The 20,972-nt window shown below is 38.1% G+C and overlaps 1 long non-coding RNA gene across 1 annotated transcript; it reads left to right on the top strand.

Moving 5' to 3' along the window:
• The first annotated feature begins 91 nt into the window (after positions 1 to 91).
• On the top strand, positions 92 to 13,201 carry LOC309389792. The gene is made up of 3 exons (XR_014175006.1): positions 92 to 488; positions 8,335 to 8,371; positions 12,478 to 13,201. It is a non-coding gene; the product is annotated as an uncharacterized lncRNA (long non-coding RNA).
• Positions 13,202 to 20,972: the final 7,771 nt, after the last annotated feature.

The following is a 20,972-nucleotide window of genomic DNA, read 5'->3' as shown; positions in this document are numbered from 1 at the left end:
CTTCGGAGGCGAGACAACAGATCCCGAGATAAGAACGCCCTCCTTTCCATAACCCAGCCTATCATCTGCCTCTCCTTCAATTAATAATATCTATGCTTAGATTTGCATGTAGGCCACGCCCGCCATTTCTTGGTTGGCCCGCCTCTTCCTACCTAGCCACGCCTCTTCCTTCTCCGCCATTTACGAAAAATGCCGGTTGTATTTGCCCCCTTCCCTTGCTTCCGTCTGCAAAAGCCGGGTTATTATTTACATATCCGGTCACGCCCCTTCACTCGCCGCCAATAAGCAATAAGAGGAGGTCTTGGAATGAAAAAATTGCAAGCCTCTTCCTCTTATTGCTATATGAGGGAGATATTTTCTTGCGGCACATTTGTACGAGCTGTAGCACGAGTGCGCCACGCATGCGCGTTTTTCCTTTTGGAGACGTACTTTTAAGAAAAGCTGAGTTCTCAACGTGCGACATTTACTGTTAGGAGATCTCGAGATAGGTATGGAAACGACGTAGAAGGACTATCTTGTTATTTCGGTGCTTATTTCTTGTTTTGTTCCTGTCGCAGTTACAAAAATAAAGTCTGGATATGTGGACCTTATTAATATATAAAGTCGGGTTTGGAGTCTGGCTAAATTTAAACTGATTTGATTATTTGAATGACACCCAGCTTTATGAACTCTTTTATATAAATGTGCAAAGGTTCATGCTGCACTAGAATTTCTTTCTGAACAAATGTTATCAGTGCTGGAAATGTGCTGTTTTCAGACAAGCTACTGGTGGAGAGTTGATTCAAACTCATAAAAATATTTAAAGAAACACGAACAAAATATTATATTTAACTTCAGATTGTGTTATTATTTTAAACGTGAAGAATTACTGTGTCAGTAGTAGAAAAGTCCACTAATGATCAAATATGGCTTATAAGTACAGGTAGTCCTTGACTTACGACGGTTCATTTAGTGACCGTTCAAAGACAGTGGCACTGAAAAAAGTGATGACTGTTTTTCACACTTAACCTTTGTAGCAGCTCCATGATCGTGTGATCAAAATTCAAATGCTTGGCAACTGGTTCATACTTATGACCATTGCAATGTCCTGGGGTCCTGTGAACCCCCTTTGTGATCTGACAAGCTAAGTCAGATTCATTTAACCACGTTATTAATGTATCCACTGCAGTTAATTCACTTAACTGTGGCAAAAAATGTCATAACAAATGTTTCACTTAACAACAGAAAATTTGGGCTCAATTGTGGTCATAGGTTGAGGACTACCTATATGCATATAATTGCAAGTGTGGTACAATCTTATGTATATTTTCACAAAACATTTCCTCATTCTAGACAGTCCTGGGTGCCAAGTTTTAACAAGTGTTAAGCAATTGAGAGTCTGATATGCAGAAGAACACATTCAAGAAATCAGATTCTTTGATGAAAATAGAAAAAAGCCAAATATTCTTAATTAGAAGAAGACATAATAGAAGGGAAATACCCATATTAAATTAGAATAAATTTCTTAACCTTAAGTACTGCATGATTAAACAAGCTGTCTAAGAACAAAGTGAGTTCTTTTTCCTTTGCTGCCAATATGGTCAACGATGTTGCTATTTAATGTATCCCAACTTTCCAATCTTGGAATTGATATCAAAAGTTCCCTCAAATTCTAAACACACACACACGCACACACACACACACTACCCTTTGAGTTGACTTCTGGTGACTTCCTGGATTGCTTGCAATATTTTCAGAGGTGGTTTGCTACTGCCTTTTCTCCATATTGAGGGGAGGAGTATCCAGGATGGGTTAACTTCGTCCTCGTTGATTGGACTGAGTCCGATAAGCTCTTTAGACCATGTCCTAGTCACCAGGTAATACCCAGTTATCGACTCAGTCCCCAACTGGATGGCTGTCATCCTGATTTCCTTGAAAAATTGCAAGAAAGAAAGAAAGACTGAATTAAAGCGCAAATTGCTATTCCTCTGAGGCCTGAGTACTTTGGTGGCCAGCAAAAACCCCGGCGGGGGTAGTGCCTATTGCCACTAGCCTGCAAAGGTGGCGAACAGATTCGGCCACTAGGAATAATCCTGCAGCCACTCTCAGCCTTTTAAAGCCCATGAGAAGGAGAAAAGCCTCACGAGGTGCGGGCTCGCCGCTCCTTTAAACAGCAGCAAGGGGAAAAAAAACCCAAACAGCGCCAGAGTGCTCTGCCGCTCCCCTCAAGGGTCGAGCGACGAACCGCAGCGTTGGAACATCGCAGAGCACCCGCGCTTATTCTAAGACACAGGAGGGGGATGGAGGAGCTGGAGAACGAGCACCGAGAGCAGGGGGGGAAAAGAGAGATATCTCCACCTGGTCTTCTCCCTCACCATTCTTGAGGAACTACAAATTAGACTTCTTCGCTTCGGCGGAGGCAGCCTTCAAACGTAGGGTACTGCAGGCAGTACACAGAGAAGGGGAGGCATCTCACCAGGCATAGGGTTGAGCATAGGTTGGTTTCAAGGTATGCTCCAAGTGTTAACCCTCCCTAGGGACGTGTGGGCTTTGGTACGTCCCATCCTGGATACTCCTCCCCTCACTGTGGAGAAAGGGCATTGGTACTTACCTGATACACCTCTTCTCATAGTGGGGGAGGAGTACCCAGCCCCTCCCTGAGTATGATGGTTTGGAAATGTTGGTTTTTTGTTGTACATCTGGAGTGTAAAGAAATACATGACTAAATAAAGGTTTGAAACTACATCAGTGTCTAAGAGTGGATGACACATCGAGTCTGATAGAGTTCTTCGTCGAAACTGCGTATTACCTGGTGACTAGGGCGTGGTCTAAAGAGCTTTTCTGACTCAGTCCAATCAATGAGTTAACCCATCCTGGATACTCCTCCCCCACTATGAGAAGAGGCGTATCAGGTAAGTACCAACGCCCTTTTCCTAGGGTTGAGAATGAGTGAATGGCTAAAAATCACCCAGCTAAGGAAGAACTAGAATTCAGTCTCCTGGTTTCTAGTTTAGTGCAATTAGCCACTGAAGTGAAGTAGCTCTCAAAGTTCTAATGCTCTACAACTAAATGTTTATGTAATGCTAGGGAAGATGGCATGCTACGTTGCTACTGTGATTTTACACTAAGTGTTCAAATACTTTTGTGTACATAATACCACAAAAAGGAAAGACATAATGGCTTTCTTAGATCACCTTGTTGTGTTGTTTGTTATGGTAAGAAGTGATCTAGTTGTTTTAAAGTAATTATATTTGCCGCAGGGGCGAAATTCATCAGGTTCTGACATGTTCTGGAGAACCAGTAGCGGAAATTTTGAGTAGTTTGGACGACCGGCAAATACCACCTCTGGCTGGCCCCAGAGTGGGGTGGGAATAGAGATTTTGCAGTATCCTTCCCTTTCCATGCCAACCAAGCCATGCCCACAGAACCAGTAGTAAAAAAAAATGAATTTCACCACTGATTTGCTGTTATTCTGTGCCAGGTATGGAACCACAAGAGTCTATGAAATAAGATAATTGTTTTAAAATTAAACCTACCAGGCACAGAATAATAGCTCATATTATCCAAGCTGTCTAGCAGCTGATTTGTATTGCAAAGCCAAAGAAAGTGGTGTCTTCTATGCAAAGAAAATTTGCTTAGTTCTGCAACCAGGAAAACTGATCTAATTGAAGAGAATATCCCATTCTGTGCTCATATTGATGCTCAGTCTCCAAATAAATATGTCATATATATCCTTTTTAGTGGTGTACAAAGCAAGAAATGGAGTAAGAACTAGTAAGCTAAAGAAATGCATGAAGATGAGAAAAAGAATCAGCTAAAATTAGTTTATAGTAAACTCATTCAATATATTTTTTATCCCTTTCCACATTTGCAGTTACTTCTACTATATTGATACACTGATGCTTACAATATCTTTCTCACCTCTTGTTTGGAGAATCTCATAAACTACATTTAGCAATTTCTGATTCTTCATCATCCTCTAAATCAATTCACTTTTTCTGTATATATTTGCTTTGCTTCATTTGCTTCCTAGAATGAATCTTCATTCATTCTATAACCAAAACATCTCAAGATTTTTTATATAAAGTCACACGCCTTTATACTTAATTGCATTTCATTTATTGAAAGTTCACTCAATAAACTTTCTTAACCGTCCTGTCTTTCCTTGATACCCCATTCCTGCTCATTCAATATTTCTGATAAACAATACATACCTAATATTTTAGTTTCCTTTGACAAATTCTAATTCCTTACAAGTCATTACTATTCCCCAGCACTGATTAAAATTGGTCTACCCATGTTTCCATCTTTAACGTGGAAAACATTCTACTGCTTTCATTTACTTGCTGTCATTCTCCTTTATGTATTAATACGATTATTCATTTTATTTTCCCTTCAAAAACAATTCTTGAGTTAATTTGTTTTCATATCTATACTCCTCATGAAATCACTTGTTTTCTCTAACAATTAATGCAAAACATAGGTTTTATTTATTGATCATATTTATATGGCTACCCATCTCATATATGGCAGTGTAAAATTTGGCAGTATGCAAAATAACCATAAAAACAAATTTTAAAACATTCAAAAAGTACATTTAAAAATTAATATTATAGCCTATACAACATTCACCAACAACAACATAACATCAAAGTTATACATGTGTTTATATCTACAAATGTCATTGTTCCAGGTTTTCTTTGATAAGATTCTTTGTAACTATCTCTGCCTTTATTCCTTTATCTTTTGTACCAATACTTTTTTTGTATGCTTGCACTGTTAGATAGTGGTCTCTTAGACTATTCCTTTTCTGGAGATTGGCACTCACCAAAAGTCTGGAGTTGAGATGATACTTTTATTATAGAATCAAGGAGCTATAGAAAAATAAAGTGATGCTATTACGTGAAGAATCTAATGGTGTTTCTATGCATATCCCTGGATTTAAATTCTGAGCTGTTTCCCTCTGCTCTTTTGCTACAAACTGCTTTTAGATCTTTCCTGACACTTGGCTCTTCAAATAGTTTTTGATTACAAAACTCTTTATTCCATTTCAAACTCCTCACAGTTCATCATTCCATCAAGTAGCCTTCCTTAAGCTTCTTATACAAGCATAACGTAACATCATAGCTTTCTGTGGCAATGTGTAACAATTCTTTTTGTTCTGTTCCAAGCAGGTTCTAAATCCCCTACTTTACTTCCACTAATCCACATTCAAGGCCGCTTGGATTCTTGTATCATTTGCTAATTCTTTTTGCATAATTCTTTCCAGTCAAATCATATTTTTAAAGTCCTTTCTTTGCCAGACATATCTATGAATAAATTTATGATTTCAAAGAGACTTGCTCCTGAACAAATAATGACCAGTCACTATTCTTACCCATTCTTCCATCTCCAAAAATGGCCTGACATTTTTTCCCATACATTCTCATCTTGTGACAGCCCACTAGATAGTTCAGATCAACCTACAGGATGGCTAAAACTAATTTTATTAAGATTGGCTGTAATGAAAAGAAACGTTTAAGTTTGTTTGTACTCTACTTTTTTTTCCTCCATAGAGTTCAGTGAACCAGATACCGTTAGATAAACCAGATCAAGAGACTTAGATTGGGAGACATGTTGGACATAATTTCCACATTTTACTGGCGCTAATAGTCACTCACTTTGCTGTGTAAAGCACTCACCAAAAATAGGACTCAGAAAATTCACCAGATTTGATCTGAGTCACATCAGTGTTTGATTATCCAGTTTGAATACAGGAAATGTATTTTCTTTCCAATAAAAAGTAGAACATTGTATATAATCCAAGCATAAACCCATTTATCTAATGCCTATGTTTGCCAAATATATATTTCTTATTCTGGTTCTTCCATTACAAACATTCACCAGAGTGTAATATGACCATCACAACCTATGGATTTTAATCTTATAGATTAGAATTTTATACCTTCATTTGTATTTTACCATTTCTATAAGATTAAACCACCTTCATTCAAATTAAAAATGTCTTTGCACTGTCTCTTGGTTTCACAGACATGCAGCATATTTATTTAACTTACTTATTATTTATTTCATTATTTTGTCATTCATTCCTCTTTGAATCCAAGTCACTATTTCTTATATGATATTAGATCTTGACCTGCCACTTGTTATAGCCTTGATCAATTGAAGCTTTCACATAATGTTTAGATATAGAAAATACACACTTATAGGCACAATTCCCTTTTAATAGTAATGTCAGTACAGGTTAATTTTTACATATGTTGGCTAACATGATTTCAAATACCACCAAACTCTACTCTAAACTTACTTGTAGATGTTCTGTGCAGATTTCTCTAAACCCATCAAGTAGCATTATATGCAGAGTAAGGACTTCATTTGCTCCATCATTAACTTATGGAGTAAGTAACATTTTTCTCTTTAGCAAAGAGAAGGTGCTATATAAACATGACACCATGGGGTTAGTGGGCTACAAGAAACTCAAGTTGTTCTTGTCTTTGTGCAGTAGGATTATTAAATATACACCAATATGATTGGTTAATCATGCTTTAGTGCATTGTATAAACACCCCTACATATTTCTTATTTGTATACATTTATATAAACGTATCTTAAGATTCCTATCTAAAGTAAAGTCTCTGTGACAGTCATTTCAAAATGCATTCATTTGCTCTTCGATAGTTTCATATAACAAACACTTAGTGTGATAGATTTCCCTTTGAATACTGCCCCAAGCACTGTTACAGCATAGTATAAATAATAGCAACATCTATATTTCAAACTGTTAGCTTCCCATTGTGTTATTTTCAGGACTGTTTCTCCAAAATGTGACATCTAATCTGAGCTGGGTTGTTTCACTTCATTTCTCTGATTTCATGCAAGAGCTGTTCTACTGCATAGTATTTAGTGCAACAATATCCAGCACAGTAAAAGTACAAGTTGCTTGTCAGTGTGAGACTATTACTACATTAACCATGCAGACTCATCACAATAAAGTAATTATTGATTTTAAAAAGGCTGACTTTGCTGTTAAATGATCATGAAACCTCTCTAGGTACTAGTATCAGTATGAATCAGTGACCATGGGATCTCTTTAATGATCCAGCATTTGACATTTCCTCATTTCCTTTGTATAGAGATAGAATTTTGTTTATGTCTGTCTGCTTATGTGTGTGTGTGTGTGTGTGTGTGTGTGTGTGTGTGTGTGTGTGTGTTTGTAGAGACAGGTAAATCAATTTCAGAGATTATTTTCAGCCAAGAAATACATTTCAAATGGTACCACAGTATTGCTAACAATATTTTTACTATTTTCATTTGTTAACATTTATAAAGGCTTCTAGCTTGTTACTATTGCTTTAATATTGTGATAGAGCTTGCTATATTGCTATTATCACTATTATTAATACATTTATTGTATATTCAAATAGAGGTATCCCAGCTCCCGACCTAGATATCCTTTTTCTCCTGTCCATTATCCGCTAGCTTCTTTAGGCCAACATAATGGGTGGGGGTGGGGGAGTTAATTGGCACAGCTTATATCTGCTATTCGTCTGCATTTCTAATGTTGCTTACTTGTCAGAGCATAAATGGGAAGCATCAATGGCATTCATGGTGTTGTGTGAGGCTTTCTCACATGCATAATGCCATCTGATCATGTCTTTGTCTGGGACAGGATAGTTAAACATATCTAGAGAGTTCATTTCAGATGTGTTTCCATCAGTGGTGGGAGTCAAAATTTTTTGCTACCAGTTCTGTGGGCGTGGCGTGACTTGGTGGGTGTGGCTTGGTGGGCATGGCAGGGGAAGGATACTGTAAAATCTCCATTCCCACCCCACTTCAGGGGAAGGTTATGCAAAAACCCCATTCCCTCCCGATCAGCTGGGGGAGGCAGAGAATAGATGGGGGCGAGGCCAGTCAGAGGTGGTATTTACCAGTTCTCCAAACTACTCAAAATTTCCGCTACCAGTTCTCCAGAATTGATCAGAACCTTCTGAATAGCACCTCTGGTTTCCATCAAATGATTAAGGCTATGCTTGCATTATACTGCATAGAGGAAAATGGAGCTCTATGCGTTCAGTAGCCCTGCCTCCTTCCTTGCAGCCTGACTGGTCATGCCATTCTTGTCCTCCCACTATGGAAGAATGTCTCCAGAAGAAGAGATCCTGTTTTATTTGTAGGCACCCTGCCAAATTAGAACTTCAGTAGGGTTTTAAATAATACAGGGACATTAGGTAAAATGCTTCTCTGATCATACTATCTCCAGCGGGAAAACCAGACTCTTGAGTGGTAGAGTGTGATGATGGTTCTGGCCAGAGTATATTTTCTTATTATTTCTTCCTTTATCATTCTCTCTCTCTAGTCGTTCTCCAGCTGATGGTGTTGAGAAAAATGTTCAGGTAGGACCAACATTCCATTTCATCAGACTATCAACTGAAGACTATTGAGACCTTTCTCCTGACAGACACAAAGACAGCAAAACAAATATCCTCCTGCAATGGCTCACAAATCTAATTAAAAATAAAAAATCCAGGGCAGGGAAGCTAATAACATCCTGGATGGCATAATAGCCAAACAAGCCTGTCAGGGCAAATTATAGTCAAGAGCAAATATCTCCAGTGGGAAGTGCAACGTAGTGATGTAGCATGTTGTCCTCTTGTTGAGTAATTCAGCTAATAAGCCATGTTTTCTGTTTTACTCTCTTCTCCATCCATTTTTTAAAATTATTTGAATCCCTGCATCCCAATCGCCAATTAACATTCCTGCCAACCAACTTGCTCAAATAATTATTAATTATTCTGTTTTTTAAAAAAATATTTAAATGTAATGTAATGTAAATCAAAATGTAAATCAAACAGTGATGCTTCTTCTGCATGTATGTAGATGTGATGTTTTAACCATGTAAGACATGACCCTTAAAGAATATGTTAATGTACATTCATTACATACTATGGCTTCACACCATAGTAACTCCAAAATCAAGTGCCAGTAAATCATAAGGGACTGAACTTTGAACTTCGGGAGACTAATATTTTGACTTAGCACTGAAATTCAATCCTACACACATGCACGCACACACACATCCCACATCCCACATCCCATCTGAAATGAGGTTCTGAGTGGAGTGCTTTTTATTCTCTATAACACGGGTGTCAAACAAGGCCCGTCACATGACGTTTCACAATGTTTTTCCCTTTGCGGAGCTTGGGTAGGCGTGGCCTGTGGGCCACCAATTTGACACCCCTGCATAACAAGACTGCAGTATAAAATGTCTGTTACTATTTCCAATCTACTTTTTGGAGATATGACTAACCTGTTGTAGTTGGATGCCAGCCAACGTATTCATTAGGTGACTTATTGCTTAGGTTACTCCTCTATTTGCCTTTCCTTCTTCTTTGGCCATTACAGGTGCTACTGTTTGCCCATATCTGCTTTTTCTGGGCAATTGTAGGGATTGATACTAGATGGAGAGCAAGTAGGTATGGTAACTGGCAAGCCACATCAGGATTTCCTTGGTTTTTTTTTAACTTAGTACATTGTACAAACCAAATGAATTATGTTTTATTCAACAGGTCCTGGTTAAGTATAAATCCAGCAGTGATTGATTTTATTTAATCATGATTTACTAAAAAAAAAATCACAGTTGACTGGGTTCATGGAACACACCAACATTTATTTATTTATTTAGCCACCTCTCTCACTGCAAGGAGACTCTGGGCAATTTACAACATCAAAATAAGCACACACACACACACACGTATAAAATCACAATAAAAATACAGGTTATTAAATGAAAACCAAATGAATCAAATTCTGATTTACTCTGTTTAAAATTGGGTCAGGTTTTGCTATCCTGTGCTCTTCCTAACTCAAGTTAGAAATGAAATAAATCTCATTTACAATCAGCTTCAACAATATGGATTTCCAGTGTGGATGTATAGTTCGAAAGGCTCTGCCTGCACTAATGTAGACAGGCCCATTACTTGGACAAAGAGAAGGTTGCATTTTAAAAAGCGTTTGCAGAACAGGCACAACATTTTATACTATATAACCAAAATACAGAACAGCATAAGGTATTCACAAGCATGAGTTGTTGTTTTTTCTAATGTTTATTTTTGTACTATGTATTATTGGTCCAAATGATATGGGAAAAATATAGATAAATTAAGATAATGAGAAAGCTGCATTCAGGTAAACAAAATTTATTATGATGCAGCTACCAATATTGAGGCATCCTTTCTCTCCCTCCCTCCCTTTCTCTCTCTGTTATATGGTGTGTGCAGCCATTTGTTCATCCTATAATGCCATCTGGCAGCATTTTTTTTACTGCAATTAAAAAAAAACACCTTTATTTAAAAGCATGTTGGTACTGCACTTGATTTAAAATCTTCCGAGTGGCTTGCAACTGTTGAAGAGCATAAAGTAAATATAAATATTCACAATAATATTAGTGTACCAACAAACAACAGAAGTAGAATTCTCAGTAGAATTTTTTTCATGGAACAAAAGTCTGCTGTAGAAACTATCTAGAACAGAGATCTACAACCCAAAGCACCTGGGGCATATCTGTTTCCCATAAAACTTGAACACAATCCCCAAACGTCCAAAAGTTGGTGTTACAAGTTCTAATTTTTACCATACTGGAAGAATCATTAAATATATGAGTGGAGATCGCCATATTAACTACACTTAACATAATTGAATCTAAAGTGAATGATTTTTTTTAAAAAAAATACATTAGTCCAAAGCCATATGACATCCCAGCCTAGAATCTCTTCCCTAGGAGGACATATCAAATGGCAAGAACCTTGCATGGCCTTGTTAGTGCAATCACCAGAAGTCAAAGTTGACTTGTTAGCCCAAGAACAAAACAAGTAGTTCTCAAACAGAAAGTTAGACAACATGGATGCAGTTATTGATGTGCATAGCATTGGAAGTATTGCTCAAGAATGCCATTCTCTGAATGCCAGACAACAAGTGGGGGCTGAGGATAATAAATACATCAAGTGAAATATACTCATATTGGCAGAAAAAGGCTAATGCAGATCCCAAGGAATTTTAGTTGGCAGGATTCAGAAGAGCCCTCCCTTCCCCCTCTCTCTCTCTCTCTCCGCCCCTCTCTCTCATTCCCCCTCTCCCTCTCTCTCTTCCTCTCCCCGCTCTCCCTCCCTGAGTCCCTCCCCTTTGGAATATCTTGCCACAGTAAGAAATGAGATCTGTCCCCACTCTTCTGGCCTTCAGGAGATGCTTTGAAACCTGGCTAGGCCTTAAGAGAGAAGTTGTTGGCTGGAAGTAGCTAGTATAGCAACAGAGAAGTTTCCACCATCTCTCTGCTTGAAACCCATGGTTTTTATTAACCTGTTTTTAATCTGTAATTTCAAACTGTTTTTATATTTTATAATTGTTTTTATTTCCATAGGTTTTGTTGTAAGGCATTCAGGGTTGCTGCACACTGTGAAATGAGTGGCTTATACATTTGATAAAGAAATTGATAAAAAATTTAAAAAACCATAGTCCTGAAAAGGACTATGTAAACAGTAAAAATGGATATTATTAGTTTTAAGGTGTTACAGAACTATTTTGTTGTCTTTTGCTCTAAGAGGTATGGTGTCATGGTCTCATAGGAGTGCTATGTTACAAAAGACCATCTTTATATGATAGACTGTCTAGTCCAGTGATAGCTAACCTTTTTGTTTTTGTGTGCTGAAAGTGCATGCGCATATTCCCCCACCCGTAATATAATGTGCGCGTGCCCCCCTTGCATGTGCGTGCGACCCTCCCATACCCCATTTTGGGTCTAGCAGGCCTCCCTGAATCCTCCTGGGATCAAAAAAGGGGTGTGGGGGGAACTGTACCCACACGCCCCATTTTGGCCTGCTAGGCCTCTCTGAAGCCACCTGGGACCAAAAATGTGGCGCAGGGGGCACACACACACACACACCGCTTCCCCCCGGTGCATCCCCCCCCTACGCTGTTACAGGAGTTATGTTGCCCTTGTGTGCAGCTTTATTCCTCCAGCATTCATCTCCATTGTTCAGTGATGCATTTCCTGCCTCTTTAGGATTTACCTCTATTTGCTCCTGTGAGTCACTTCCTATTCCTGTTGGATGTATATTGATGGCTTGTATAGTGTTTTGCAGAGACAAGAAAATCAGCTGGCCAGCGGCATATGCTTGGTGGAGCTCAGCTAGGGTTTGCCTGCCGGCAGAGAGACCTCTGCGTGCCACCTGTGGCACGCATGCCATAGGTTCGCCATCACGGGTCTAGTCTAATGTAAAGATAAAGCAATCATTAAAAGGGTAAAACAAGCCCTACTCAGTCTATTTAGTAATTTCCCACAGATCAGCAGTAATGCAGACACTATAGCTGAGTGCTGTTTCCGGTACAGTGGCTTTATATATATATTTGTTTTTATATGTATTCATATGCCTGTGCAAATTTTCTGTTCAATGGTATCCTTTTGCCTAATTTTAGTAATCCACATTCTCTTTTTTTGTCATTTTAGATGCTGGGGATTGGAAACAGAAATGAAATATTAGAACACAATGCTAGGTGTTCCTTGCAGCCTGCATTATCCTGTAAACTTGCTTTCTGCCCTCCTGTTACTCTATTACTGTTAAAAAATGGAACTACAAGTTTAATCTATTTCATAAAAATCTTGAGTTAACCTTGCTTGTTCCCAGTGAGTTTTTTATCTGTTTATGAAGCAGCCTTGGACAATTTGAAAAGTCTAATTATGTTTGCATCAAGCCAGCCTGCCTGCCTGCCTACCTTCCTTCCTGCCTGCCTGCCTGCCTTCCTGCCTGCCTGCCTGCCTTCCCTCCCTCCCTCCCTCCCTCCCTCCCTCCCTCCCTCCCTTTCTTCCCAGTTATGTTTGCAGCAACTCACATCTTATACTAAGAGCCCTTCTCATCACTTTTCTAAATAAACAGTATGCGGACAGACAGCAAAGAGTGCAGGATGTCAGCAGAATGCCTCTAGTCTGCCTCCTTACAGTTTTTTCAATCCTGGTCTGTATTTTCTGCATTCCTGGAACATCAGTGCCAGCTTTCAGCAATTCTGACTCAATAGATACAGAAGGCAGGAAGTCCTTATACTTTTTCATATTTGTATTTAATGATGAATGTAGACTTTTGATGATTATTAAAGTTGATGGTGCAAGTTCTGTTTAATTTTGTTCAGGGTTTTTTTTTAACAGGCAACTATTTTTAAAATATTAAACTACATTACTTTTGGACACATATCTAAATGTTTCTCTTCACGGAATTCAATTATCACAGTGCACTCTATGTTCTCTGCCAGTTGTGTGACTGCATGAGAAAATATTTTGTTTCACCAGGTATAGATCTGCAGTGAGATTATTGTGTGTATATATATCTATCTATCTATCTATCTATCTATCTATCTATCTATCTATCTATCTATCTATCTATCTATCTATCTGTGTGTGTGTTATAAATATAGGCTTTAAAAGTCAGGCAACAATTTATTGTTTTAAACCAGGGTAGTAATCAATAGCCTTCTAACTTTTGCTGAACCAGTAATCCTAGGCATCTTGGCAAAACATTTCAACAATAACTTGACAGTTAAAGTTTGGCCCATGCTTTAAGTCTTTTAGTGAATCATGGGATTAGTGAAAATCTGTATGATATATATTAGTATGAGTATTATTTAATCCCACATATCTACAAGTAAAGTGTAGAAATAGAATATTAATAGTAGAGCCAGTATATTGAACATGTAATTATGACCAACAAGAACTATAAAAAAGAATTACTGTAAAAATGACAGGAAAGCATTTCTCTAATAATTAGAGAATGCCTAATTAGGGGGCAACCTAATGAGGGGACAAAGATGGTTTAGCAGTTAAAGACACTGAGCTTGTCAGCTAGAAAATAGACAGCCCAGGTTTGAGACCTTAGTGCCGCACAACGAGGTGAGCTCCCGTTCCTGCCTCAGCTCTTGCCCACCCAGAAGTTTGAAAGCATGCAAATGTGAGTAGATTAATAGGTATCATTTCAGTGGGAAGGTAATCGTTCTGGCCTTTTGAACACAGAAAATGTCTTCGGACAATACTGACTTTCTTGGCTAAGACTTTCACTGGTGTCTAACTGTATATAGTTAGACACTAGTGAAAGGGAAGCTTTTACCTTTTAATCCCTAACACTGATGCTAACTATTTCCAGCCTGAACATGTCTTCCATAATAGTTAGGGAGCCCTGGTGGCGCAGTGGTTAGAAGGCAGTACTGCAGGCTACTTCTGCTGACTGTCAACTACTGCAATTTGGCAGTTTGAATCTTACCAGGCTCGAGGTTGACTCATCCTTCCATCCTTCCGAGGTCGGTAAAATGAGGATCCAGATTTTTGGGGGCAATACACTGACTCTAAACTTCTTAGAGAGGGATGTAAAGCACTGTGAAGCGGTATATAAGTCTAAATGCTATTGCTAATGCTATTACACCAATAGATTAGATACTTATGCAATTATGTTTTATTTACTATGATGTTGGTAAGAAGAGAAACATATCTAATTCCAATTTTCCAGTTGCACATTGGTTTCAAATGGCTTGTGTCATGAATGCTTGAAAGGATATAAATGTTCAGGATCAAGTTCCATGGCTCACCCCTATCTGCATGCTTTGATTTGGTCTCACACATTTTGCATCCTTGCATGTGTGCATAGCCTCTGTGCACTAACATACAGAAACTGATCTTGATTTGCATATTCAATAATCATGGATATGTCTTGTGATACATTTTTTTTTACTGTTCTTCAGAGGTGTTCGCACTGGTTTGGGTGAACTGGTAGTCATATTGGCCTTGGTCACAGAACCGCAGCAACCCAGGCTGGCCACGCCCCCAAACTGGTTCTTCAGTCGCCGCAGCTGTTGCTGGCATAGTTTTTAATATTTTTTTCATGTTCTGCACATGCACAGAACAATTTACAATCAACTGCGCATGCGAAGAACACACGAAGCAAACTGGCAGCAACCCACCCCTGCTATTCTTGCATAGTTAGACGGATTCAAATTATTCAAAAACCACATGGATACAAATAACTTGAATATTATCTAACAACATTATCAGTCCATTGTATGCCAACATTGCACAATCTAAGCATAAGGAGAGAGAAATATCAACTCAGACTGGGGAACCCTATAATTTTCATAGGTATAAATCTATAGGAGGGAAATATCGATAGGATTGGAAATAATCTCCCCACCCCCACCCCCAATTCATTGGCAGCTGAAAGAGCGGGGAATAGAAATATTTTAATGAATAGGGTGTAATCCTGAAAAGTAATCTTTCATGATGCATTTTATTCATTTCTTAGATTTAATTCCTATTTAGATCCATCTTTTTCCAATAACCCACTCTTTCAATTTTATTCCCATAACAACAACTTCATGAGTTTGAGCCAAGAGATAGTCCAGTTATCCACGTCAGTGGAATGTAGCCTTGAATCTGGGTCACCCTGTCCTGCAGTAGATCTTTGCAATTATGCTGAATATTCAGTGTCTTCTATCTATCCTACATTAACCGTATTGAAAGAACACCCTCATCCTTATCTTTGTTTATTCTGTTTATAAATATTTATTGATTTGGGGAGAATTCTGTGACATAAACCTGAATTAAGAAACCTTTACTTCTGACACAGCAAAAATAGATCTGCTAGCATTCTTATCATCAGCAATGCTGCATAATTGAGAGTCTCTAATGCCACTTTTGCTGTTTTGAAAAAAAAACCACCACATATACAGTATTCTAACCCTGGCTTCTCCAAATTGATATTTTCCTAATGAGTTGAGATGAACTAGCTCCTGATCCTAAAAGATTATCATACAGTGATCATAGAAGTCTCCAAATTTCCTGAAAATGATCTTGTTCCATATTTCTTTATTTCTGAATATTACTGTATTAGCCTTCCCATTTAAAAAAATCTGATTCAAAGTGTATTAAAAGCATTGAATGTAAGATCACAAGATGAACTCTGTCCAGATCAAAAGTCCATCTAGTCCAATCACTACTAATCTTTAGAGTAACTATTTGACGGGGGGAAATTCCTAAACAGTCGAAACAGTGCAGAGAAGAGTGACAAAATGGTAGAAGTTTTGGAGGCCTAATCCTAAAGTTAAAGAATCTCAAGATGTTTATTCTAAAGAAGATAAGGTAGAGGAGACATGATAGCAGTCTTTCAATACATGAAGGGATGTCATGGGGCAGAGGATTTGGGTTTATTTTCTACAGTGTTTCTATAGCTTGGGGAAGTCTGAGAGTTGAAGTCCACACATCTTAAAACTAGCCACAGTTGAGAAACACTGTTTTATAGCATTCAAAGATAAGACAAAAACCAATAGGTGGCAGCTTTACAATGAGAGATCCAGACTTCCTGACTGAGAGTTATTAAAAGTGGAACTGTGTGCCCTTTTAAGTTGTGGGGAAAAATGGCCATTTGTTTTGAATGATAGGAGAATTTGGGCTTTGGCAGGGGTTTGGGTTAGAAGGAAACCTCCAGGTTTCCTTCCAAACATATGATTCTATGATGGATTTGTCTTTCTAAATGTATCGAGCCCTCCTGAGCCATCTAAACAGGAGACAACTACCATATGTTATAGATTAATTCTACTTATTATTTCAAGTTGTTGGCATGGTCTGTCTAGTCATTCTATTATTTGTCTCCTAAAATGGGAAGAGTTTTGATTTCAACAGATGGATTTTATATGAGGACTCCGCTTGTTTGTGTGAAAGCAATTAATCGTACAACCTGATCAGTGGTGGGTTGCCAATTTTTTTACTACCGGTTTGGGTGCACCTGGGCTTGCAATGCTTCTGCGCATGCGCAGAAGAGACTGAGTGGGTGGGCAGAGCCTCCTGCCACCGCTACTACTGGTTCGCCCAATCTGGGCCGAACCGGGAGCAACCCACCTCTGAACCTGATGCAGATATAGCTAACGTATGAGCTACTGTATATAATTTTCAGCCTAAATCTCTTGGGTGTAAGAATTCAAAAATTCTTTCAAATGAAACTATTTGTAATTAGGATCTCCTTCTGAATGCATTTTTCAGATCCATCTGATAGAGACCTGTTTGAGATTCTTTGGCTGCCTGTTCATGGAAATAATGATTGTCCTACTTTGTTATTACTCATCAAATGTAGTTTGGTTAAATTAGAGCTTTTAATCAGTAGATCTAAACACAGGTTTATATATTCTTTCAGCACACCTACCTATCCCCAACAGCAAATTAGATATGTCTAATCTGAATATTACAAATCAGGCAGCAGGGAGGGTATGCCAGTTTACTTTATGAATGAATGGCTGATATGGAATTTGAATGAGAAATTTTCAGTCTTACATGCTTGTCACAAACAGAATTACTCTGGGAAAATTGTGTATTGTGTACGTACACAAATTGTGTATATGTAATCATGGATGTGATGTAGTTGGACAGGTAGTATTGTCTGTAGTTTAGTGTGTCATTGTTTAATCTGTAATATTTTTTATGGTTTAGTGTGTTGTATGAAACAAGTCATTTCTGGGTTCACAATTAATGGATTAATATAGTTTGGGAATCTATTGATTGCAATGTTTGGGCTTCCATGAATTTTAGATAGGCTTAAACCTGAGATCATTTGTACAGTGTAAACACTTGAAATTTATACAGTATATACAAAATATGTAAATTTATGTAATATGTGAATTGGAAAATTTGCTTTGAAATGAAATATTTGTTTGGAGCCAAGGGATTAGATTGCTCTGGGTACATTTCTGGTTACATTTGATATCAACTTCAAGATGCACAATACAATCCAGAGTATAATATTCCAGCTACTTGAAGACAAGGTAATTGTATGGTCAAGCTTTTTCATGGTTCTATGATTTTAAGTGAACCTAAGAGGTATTATTTAATTACTGGCACATAGTATAATCCCATGTAATTATAACCTTGAGATAAGTAGCTAACACTGCCGGCTTGGACTGTATAAAACTTTTTGCTATCTGCTTCTTTATAAATGAATCAGACTGTTGAAGTATCATTAATCTCAGGGAGGAGTATAAAGACAGATATTTGACTTGTTCTCATGTAATAGTACTTATCATGCATTGTTCACATGCATAAATCTCACCTGACCATTCATAATCGGGTAGCAAGTAGGTGGCATGGTAGATAAAAACAAGTTAAAATGTAAAATTAAGACTCTGAAGACATAGATACAATAACTGTCCACCTACTATGTGATTTTAGATGATTGGTTCCGTGGTAGTTGAATCTATATTGCAGGGTTGTTGTCAGAATAAATACAAAGAAAACCGTGAATTTTGGCTTGACTAAATGTCAAAGAAAATGGAATATCAATGCAATAAACAGAGTCTTCAGGATGAGTTCTAAAACTTTCTGGTGAAGACTTTTCTTACAGGGAGAACAAGAAATAACATACTTTGAACTGGTAGGAAATATTAAACTTATTATATCTTTTTCCTTATTGACTAAATTCAACATCACCACAAGTAGGTGGTTTGCTTTTTTTAAGAACCCAGGTTATTATGACTTATTCAATATACTGGGAGACATCAAATACTACATTATTTTTGGTAATTGGGCATTCCCTGGACAACAGTGTTGTCATTGGCAAATCCTTCCAACTCAGAAGCACTTTTCAGTTAGCTTTATAGGTATGTCTGACACAAAAAACCCATTATATTACCTTAACATTGGATCATGGAGATCCATTCCCCTTTCTATTTCAATTTCAATTTTATTTGATTTCTAGACCGCCCCCTCTCCCCGAAGGGACTTGGGGCGGTGTACAGGTACCACATTAAAAAACCATATACATAATAAATACCCTTAAAATCAAATTAAACCTTAAACCCTGTACAAATTGATAAAAATTAAAACTCGGTCTAAAACCAACCCATAGAATTTAAAAATGCAGACTTGAGGTGGGTAAGCTGGGATTAGGCCAGGCCGGCTAAATTGAACAGGTGGGTTTTAAGCTTCTTACGGAAGGAGCAGAGGTCTGTAGTTGTTCTGATATCAGGGGGAAGGTCATTCCAGAGGGTCGGGCCCATCACAGAGAAGGCCCTTCCCCTGGGCGTCGCCCGCTGGCACAGCCTAGTGGACGGCACCCGGAGAAGTCCCTCTCTGTGTGAGCGGATCGGCCGAAGGGATGTATGGGGTAGGATACGATCCCGCAAATACCTAGGTCCTGTGCCATTCTCTCCTTTCTGTCCTATCCACTTCGGTTGTAGCTGTATGTCTCATCTTTCCCTAAGTCTTCAGGGAAGTTTTCTTCTAGCTCCTCTCTTTTTGGAACTTCCTGAAATTATTTCCTATCTCTGACACCCATTTTAATATCAAATCCTTCCGTTTTACCTCCTAATGTTCTTTGTTCTGCTCTTCTTCCTTGGCTCACCCAGCCTCTAAACACATAGCTTTCAGAGTGTCTACTTGTCATCAACTTTATGATGAGTCTTTTTCCAGGGCACTGACCTTTTACTAATCATTTGAACCACTGAAGCTTTCATTCAATCATATCTCCCTTGTAAAGACCCATTTTACGGAAGCCAGTCACGTAATAGGAAGGCACCTATTCCAGCCACAATTTATGGGAGACGTTTTCATTTTAAAGCAACTGAGGAAAGATGAATGAAACTTTCCTTCCCTATGCATGAAGGACCTGCTGCCACAGCGCTATTTCCCAACTTTGGCAGTTTCCAGGTGTTCGGATTATTAGTCTCAAAGTTCCTCATTGCCATTCATAAGAATTCTAGGAGTTGGACTCCTCCTAGGAAGTTGGCAATGTTGGTAAGCCCTGTGCCCAAACCTAGCAATCAAACAAGTAGTTTCTGATTTTAATCAGTTCAGTATGTGTATAGAAAGGAAATTAACACTTTTTTTTCCCTATTCCCCAGTTTCAAAGAAAATTGGTGTTACAAAGTGCTACGCAACCAACTGGCTTCCAAAGAGAGATCTTTTGGGGAAAGTTTATATTCTTTTTCCATATTTATTTTTATTTAATCTACATTTAAAAAACCCCGCACATGAAACCCCAAAATGAGTTTTAATCATTTGCTCTCAATTCATCACAAGGAAATGAGCCATCCCCACAGCTTTTATCTTTCAATTATAAGAAAATGGAAATCTGTTTTTTCCTACCCACTGAAAATAGCATTGTAGAGTACAAACTACATCTCTGACACTTGGTTGAAAGAGTTTGATTCATCTTTTCCTTTGCATCAGGGTTGGATGGTATCATTTTCTAGGATGCTTTTAATGTCCAAAAGTGCACTGAGCAAGATCACAAAACAGGGAAGTCTAACCAAAGAGGTATTTCCTGTTGCATGGTTTAAAACTACCACTTGTCTGCCTTAGCACAAAACAGCCCTGCTTTTTGGGATAACCTGGTTAAATTCTTGGAACTACCATAATCAACACTGATTTATTATCTTTCTGTTATAGAATGCTAAACATCCTTAAAAATGAGGCATGAAAATTCACCAAGAGATAAAAACAAGAAAGAAAGCATAGGTCTCAATGTTTGAAAGTCCCATGGTAGCCCTGCTGAACTAAAAGGAAACATTCATTGGATGGGCATTGTGATTTATTTACTGTATTTTAATATAACGCATTGTAGAAATCTATCTACTATGATTTTTAAACTACAGTTAACATGCCTCTTAATAATTTGACATGCCTGTCAATTGTTGCTTAATCAACAAATTTTAACAGCACCATGTTAAAACTCCATATTAATCCATGGTTTGTTTTAACTATGACTTGCGGAGCAAGCTGCAGTGACTAGGGTCTAACAATACAAAAACATGAGAACCAAAGAATGTCATGGTTTGATGCTGTATCTGCAAAGCACATATTAAAAATAAGATGTTTAATTGCTCTCCAACTCTACTATTAAATGAACAAAAGTCAAGATGCATAGAATTTTGAACTATTGGCTTAAGCAGCAAAACTGTCCTGCTAGGGTTAGGTCTTTATCT

This window comes from Natrix helvetica (assembly GCF_964273705.1).
Source record: "Natrix helvetica genome assembly, chromosome: 3".
NCBI lineage: Eukaryota > Metazoa > Chordata > Lepidosauria > Squamata > Natricidae > Natrix > Natrix helvetica.
Note: the sequence above shows the minus strand (reverse complement) of the source record. Positions and strands in the feature narration are given on the sequence as shown.